The 5,767-nt window shown below is 38.1% G+C and overlaps 1 pseudogene; it reads right to left on the reverse strand.

The window, feature by feature from the left end:
• Positions 1–3,268, reverse strand: part of LOC102868459 — a 66,923-nt pseudogene extending 63,655 nt beyond the window's left edge.
• Between the last annotated feature and the right edge of the window lie 2,499 nt (positions 3,269–5,767).

Here is a 5,767-nt window from a genome sequence, read left to right on the forward strand (position 1 = left end):
TTACAGTCGTGGGTTAGGGTGCTCTCAGCACCCCACCCGGCCTCCAACATGCCCCTAGGGTGGAGGCAGCTGGGGTGGAGGCAGCCTTTAAACAAACAAACAAACCAACCATACAAAATTTCTTGCATTGGCTGTTTTAAACTAAAAAGCAAGGCTTTAATTCTACGGATTATGATATTTTAATTTTCAATCTAGTTTTATAAATTCCTACTTCCACATAACTGCTTACCCCTACTCTATACAAGAAAATTTTGAGACACCAGTTCACTAGCCTCATCTACAAAACATGGCATATCTCCAAGGAAGGAGTCCAGGATTACTTTATAACTACAGCCTTTATTTTATGGAAATATTGTATATTTACGGATATCCCGTCTTTTATTTCTTTAGAGTCTGTGGGGTTTTTTAAAATGCAAGTTTATGGTTCTTTTCCTTGAAGCATGTATTATTAGGTGTTGTCGAGTCAAATATGTCTCATTGTGACCCTTTGAACAACAGATCTGAACTCTCACCTATCCTGTGCCATCCTCATCATCTCTGACAGAGTAGAAGCCATTGCTGCAATCACTGTGTCAATTAACTAACTGATAGAGGGTCTTCCTTGCATTTGTTAGCTCTCCACTTTTACAAGCCTTAAGTCTCTCTCCAAGGAACAGTCTCTGCTAGCAACATGTCCAAAGTATGTAAGATGAAGCCTTGTGATCTTTGCATCCAAGAGTGCTCTGGCAGCATTTTTTCCAAGACATATCTGTACGTTCTTTGGTAGTCCATGGGATACTTTTCTCCAAATATACAGCTCAAACATATTTATTTTCTTCTATCATCCTTATTCAGATTCACAGCAAGTGATTGAAAAGACCACGGTCTGAATTAGATGTACCTTAGTCCTCAAAGTGACATCATTGCTCCATAATTTGGAGAGGTCTCTGACTGCAGACTTTCCCAGTGTAACACGTCTTCTGATCTCCTGACTGCTGGTACCAGGGATTTTGAGTGTGGATCCATTAAGATGGAGTCATTGACTGTCTTTATCCTTTCTCCATATATCATGATGTTGCCTTAGTCCAGTTGTGAGAATGTCTGTTTTCTTGACATTGAGATGCAATCCATATTGAAGGCAATATTATTTTGTCTTCTGCTGCAAGTGTTTCAAGTTCTTCTCACTTTCAGCAAACAAGGCTTTGTCATCTGCATAACACAGGTTATTGATGAGTCTTCGTCTGATCCTGATGCTATATTCTTTTTCATAGAATCCAGCCTCTCAGATAATTTGCTCAGAATACAAGTATATGTTAATATTAAATGATGGGGATAGTAAATAAAGGAGTTTTCTTTTTGTCAAGGCCATTATTATTACTATTATTATTATTATTATTATTATTATTTATGTCCATTCTATGTTAACATTAGATGCAAGGATATACTGGAATGTAAATATTCCTCTAAATGCCCATCTAAAATACATGTATATCACTAAGTTTTCACCTTGAGTCAATTTCCCAATACTTAGTAAGGAACACAGTTTTACAAGGAAACAGTGAGGCATTCTTACTGTATTATGTGTTGGCCTGTTAATCAAAATGTCAGCAGTTTGAGTCCATCAGGGAAGAAAGAGGACACAGTCCCCTTCCATAAAGATTTAAAACCTCTAAATGTGACGCATGGTGACCATGAATCAGAACTAACTCACAGACAACGAGGCTTAGTTTTTTGTTAGGTTCATTATAATATTTTGCTTTGTCTTCTAATGCTTCCCTTTAAAATCTTCAGCTCACCTCTCTTAGTCGAACATTTTCTCCCTTTGTTTAGCCTCTCTGTATTCTAGTGCAACATGGACATATTGTCAGATGGAGCGAGTCCTTGAAAAAAGTCATTATGCTTGGAAAGGTGAGGGTCAGAGAAAGAGAGGAAAATTCTCAACAAAATTGACTGACACAATGACTGCAACAACGGACCCAAGCATATCGGAGAAGCTGAGGTGGGTACAGAATAGGACAAGGTTCAGATGTTTGTTTACAGGGCTGCTATGAGTTGTAGTCAATTCACTGACATCTAACAATAGCGTTAGGGTGGTAGCTTCAGTAGCCTAGTGGATAGGAAGTCTTGATGCTAACATGAACGAGGGGCCTCTGGTGGCTGGAATCTACCTGCAACCCCTCTGGGGAAAGATGGGTAGTCTCCTCTCATGGGATTTACAGCTGCTGAATTTAAAAGAAAATTTTTACATTTTTATCTCCACAAAAGGATACAAAAAACCTAATCTCTAGACTTAAAAAAAAAAAAATAGACCTTCAAGATTTGGTTAATGTGCATTGAAGGAGTGCTATATATAATTATGTTTTGGTTATAAATGCCAATATGCTATAGACTATGACACCAGCATTTCTATATGTGACTTAGAACTTGGACTGCTGAATCAACAGGTTATGGACAGATAATGCTATTTACATCAATACTATATTATTTCATTTTCCTTCAAGCTAAATAGTCTCAAGTCTCAGTCCTAACATCTCTTTCTTCAATTTTCAACACCTGTTATTAACTCTTGTAATCCATAGGTCTTGGAAGGAGGAGTGGTGTCCACTTCCACAATAGCTTGCCTCCGGAAACCCTATGAACCTGGAGAGAGGATGAAAGGCATCCAAGCGTCGAGGACTCTCCTTCATAGGGTCACTATGAGTCGCCTGTGACTCGACAACACTTAACAACAACAATCTATAGGTATATAATTATAAATCATGTGGTGTTTCCCAGCCCTTTTCACACAACTTTCTCCTTCCCCAGATATAAGTTTTGCATGAGTCCAATTAACTGGTCTATGATTTCCATTCTTCTCAATGTCAGTCACATCTTGTTTTGATCCACACAGCCAAATACCTTTGCACAGTCAATAAAGCACAAATGGATACTCTTCTGGTATTTTCTAGCCAGGATCCATTTGATATTAGCTATGATATCCCTGGTGTCACAACCTCTACTAAATCCTGTTTGAACTTCTGGAAGTTTCCTATCTATGTAGTGTTGTAGCTGTTTTTTAATGCTCTTCAGCAGTATTTTGCTTGTATGTGATATTAATGATACTGTTTAATAATTCCACATTCTTTTGGATGACATTTCTTGGCAATGAGAATAAATATACGGACCTCTTCCAATCCATTGGCCAGACAGCCACCCTCCAAATTTCCCCTCTGTCCCTGCCAGCCAAAGTACCTTACCTTGAGCCATTTACCTTGCATGCTGATAACACATCTCCTTTCAAGGTCGCCATCCAGTTTTCACATGCGTGCCTGCTTTTTTTAGAGGCTTATTTCTTTTATTAGGTTTTTCACCACAGGTGAAAGTAGTAACTTGAGCTTAGAGCTGACTCTAACTTGAATCAGGTGTCCCTTATCCCACTGTCCCAATTTTTTTTTTAAAAAAAAGACATTGTTTTTCAATCATTCATATGTACATATTTTCTTCCATCCTCTTTCCCCAATTCACTTTATAGTGCTTGTCCTATTCCAGAGAGACAGTGAGAGAGAGAGAGGTGCGGGGCGGCGGAAGGGAGAGAGAGAGAGAATGTATTTTTAACATGCTCCCAGGTGATGGCCAATAACTATAGTCCAATACACTAAGACATTCTAGCTTAGATCATAAAGGTGCATCGTTTTAAAACTCTAAGATGCTCTATTCATCTCCTCAGAAAAGTGGCCATTGTTCTCTACTCACTGCCTAGTTATACCTGTATAATTCAAATAGAAATACTACCTGAGTTGACATGAATGTAACAAGATTACAAAATAAAGAAGCTACGTAAGAATATATATTTGTTATTATTTACTGTAAATTATTTTTGCTACCCAGTATGTGAGGGAAATACTGCGTGAAAATAACAGAAATGGGAGGATGTTTCTCCAGTGTTTCCTCAGCAAGGGTGGAGTTGCAGTGGAAGAGCAGGACAGTTCTGCTCAGAAGCTATGCTGCCTGGCAGCTCCAGAGACGGCAAGCCTGAATTTTTTTTTTCTTCTCTGAAAAACAGGACGCAGCTGCTCTGCCATCTCCCTGATGTTCTTTCCTCTAAATCAAGGACAGCCTTTAACTTATGCTCTCATTCTCTAGGGAAGAAATAAATCATATATTTTCTGCTATTTCACATAAAGTAGGATGTAATTTAAGACAGGTAACTCTCAATGACATTCACAGAGTCAAAAGTGTCATAGCAATGTAACAGCCTCAACAAGAAATGAGTCAGAGATTTAAAGAACATTTTAAAAGTCATTGTTAGATTAATTGGCTTGCATTGCAAAGACAGCAAGTGCTCATGCGGTGAAAACTTAATGTAGCAAATAGCAGAAAGGGATCAGTGTAATCAAGCAATAAAAATGCCTGTATTTAGACAAGAGCAGTTTCTCTTTTCATTTAGGGAGGGAGAAAAAAGCCTTCAATTCTAGGTAGAGTTTAGTGCTCAATATGTCTCAAACAAAATTGCTTTATCATCTTGATATTATAGTTATTCTTTGATACAACATGAGAATAGCCCTTTAGAGTTAGATTTAGATTTCATGTCTGGACCAGTATCAACTACAAACTATCCATATAAAGAACTCTGGGTTTTAAAACAGCAAAAACAAACAACCTCTACTTTGGTACCTTTAAAACCCAAAGCCTCCCAATTACCTCGTGTTTTACTTGTTTTCTCTTAATTTACTTGTTTTCCTGGGGGCTCCTGAGCCAGCTCCAACTCCTAGCAACCTTTCTATGAACAACAGAACAACACATTTCTCAAACTACATACAAAACGTAACATTTGACCATATGTTTCTTCTCCATGTCTTTTAAGTATTCTTTTTCATGCCCCTCTTTTCTTCTATAAAGGAAGTTTTGACGGCATAGTCTGTGGTTAATCATGTTATTAAACCAAAAGCCCCTCCACAGCAGAAAGATGGGTAATATCCTGTAATGCAATAGAGAGCCTCAAAAACCCAATGGAGGGTCAATCATGAGTGGGTTTTGACTGGACCACTACTAGCAAGTCCTCCTATAAAACTTAAGATAACCATTTTAGGGAGCTCTGGTGGCCTAGTGGCAAGAAGCTGCACTGCCATCTCAGAGGTATGCGGTTCGAATCCACCAGATGCTCTGTTAGAGAAGGAGGGATAATCTCCTATACCAGGCAGATCCAATTTGATGGTACACATACAAAAAATAAATAAATTAATTAAATTTTAAAAAAATTTAAAAAGATAACCATTTTTTACTATTGATACTATACACACTTCAAAGATAAAGTAACACTAACACCCTGCCATTGAGCTGAATTGAACTCGTAGTGGCACCGTGAGGCATAGTAGGGATGCCCCTTTAAGATTTCCAAGGCTGTGAATGTGGGAGCAAAGAGCTTCATATCACTCTCATAGAGGGACCAAAGGGTTAAACCAGTGACTTTTCATTAACAGTCATTTATTATAACCACTACATCAGTGGGGCTTCTATTAGTAACATTAAGTTTGTTTAACCGGCTGTGTTAACTAATCAGTTCTGGAAAGAAAATGTTTTTGCAAGTAATTTGTGTTAAATGACACTTGGGTGCTTTACAAATGCTTTCCTCCCAATCAGCTTCTCATCTGAAGATTTTTGCCTCTATGATTTAGCTTTGCCTAGATCAACTATTTCACTAGGGATTTAAAAATAATGACTTTTCTTATTCTATTACTAGGGAGGATAGAAGGAGAATTGATGTCTTTGAGCTGTGGTGCTGGAGAAGAGTATTGAGGGTACCATGGAC

This window comes from Elephantulus edwardii, unplaced genomic scaffold, assembly GCF_000299155.1.
Source record: "Elephantulus edwardii isolate Elephantulus edwardi_28Jun2011 unplaced genomic scaffold, EleEdw1.0 scaffold00021, whole genome shotgun sequence".
NCBI classification, from domain to species: domain Eukaryota; kingdom Metazoa; phylum Chordata; class Mammalia; order Macroscelidea; family Macroscelididae; genus Elephantulus; species Elephantulus edwardii.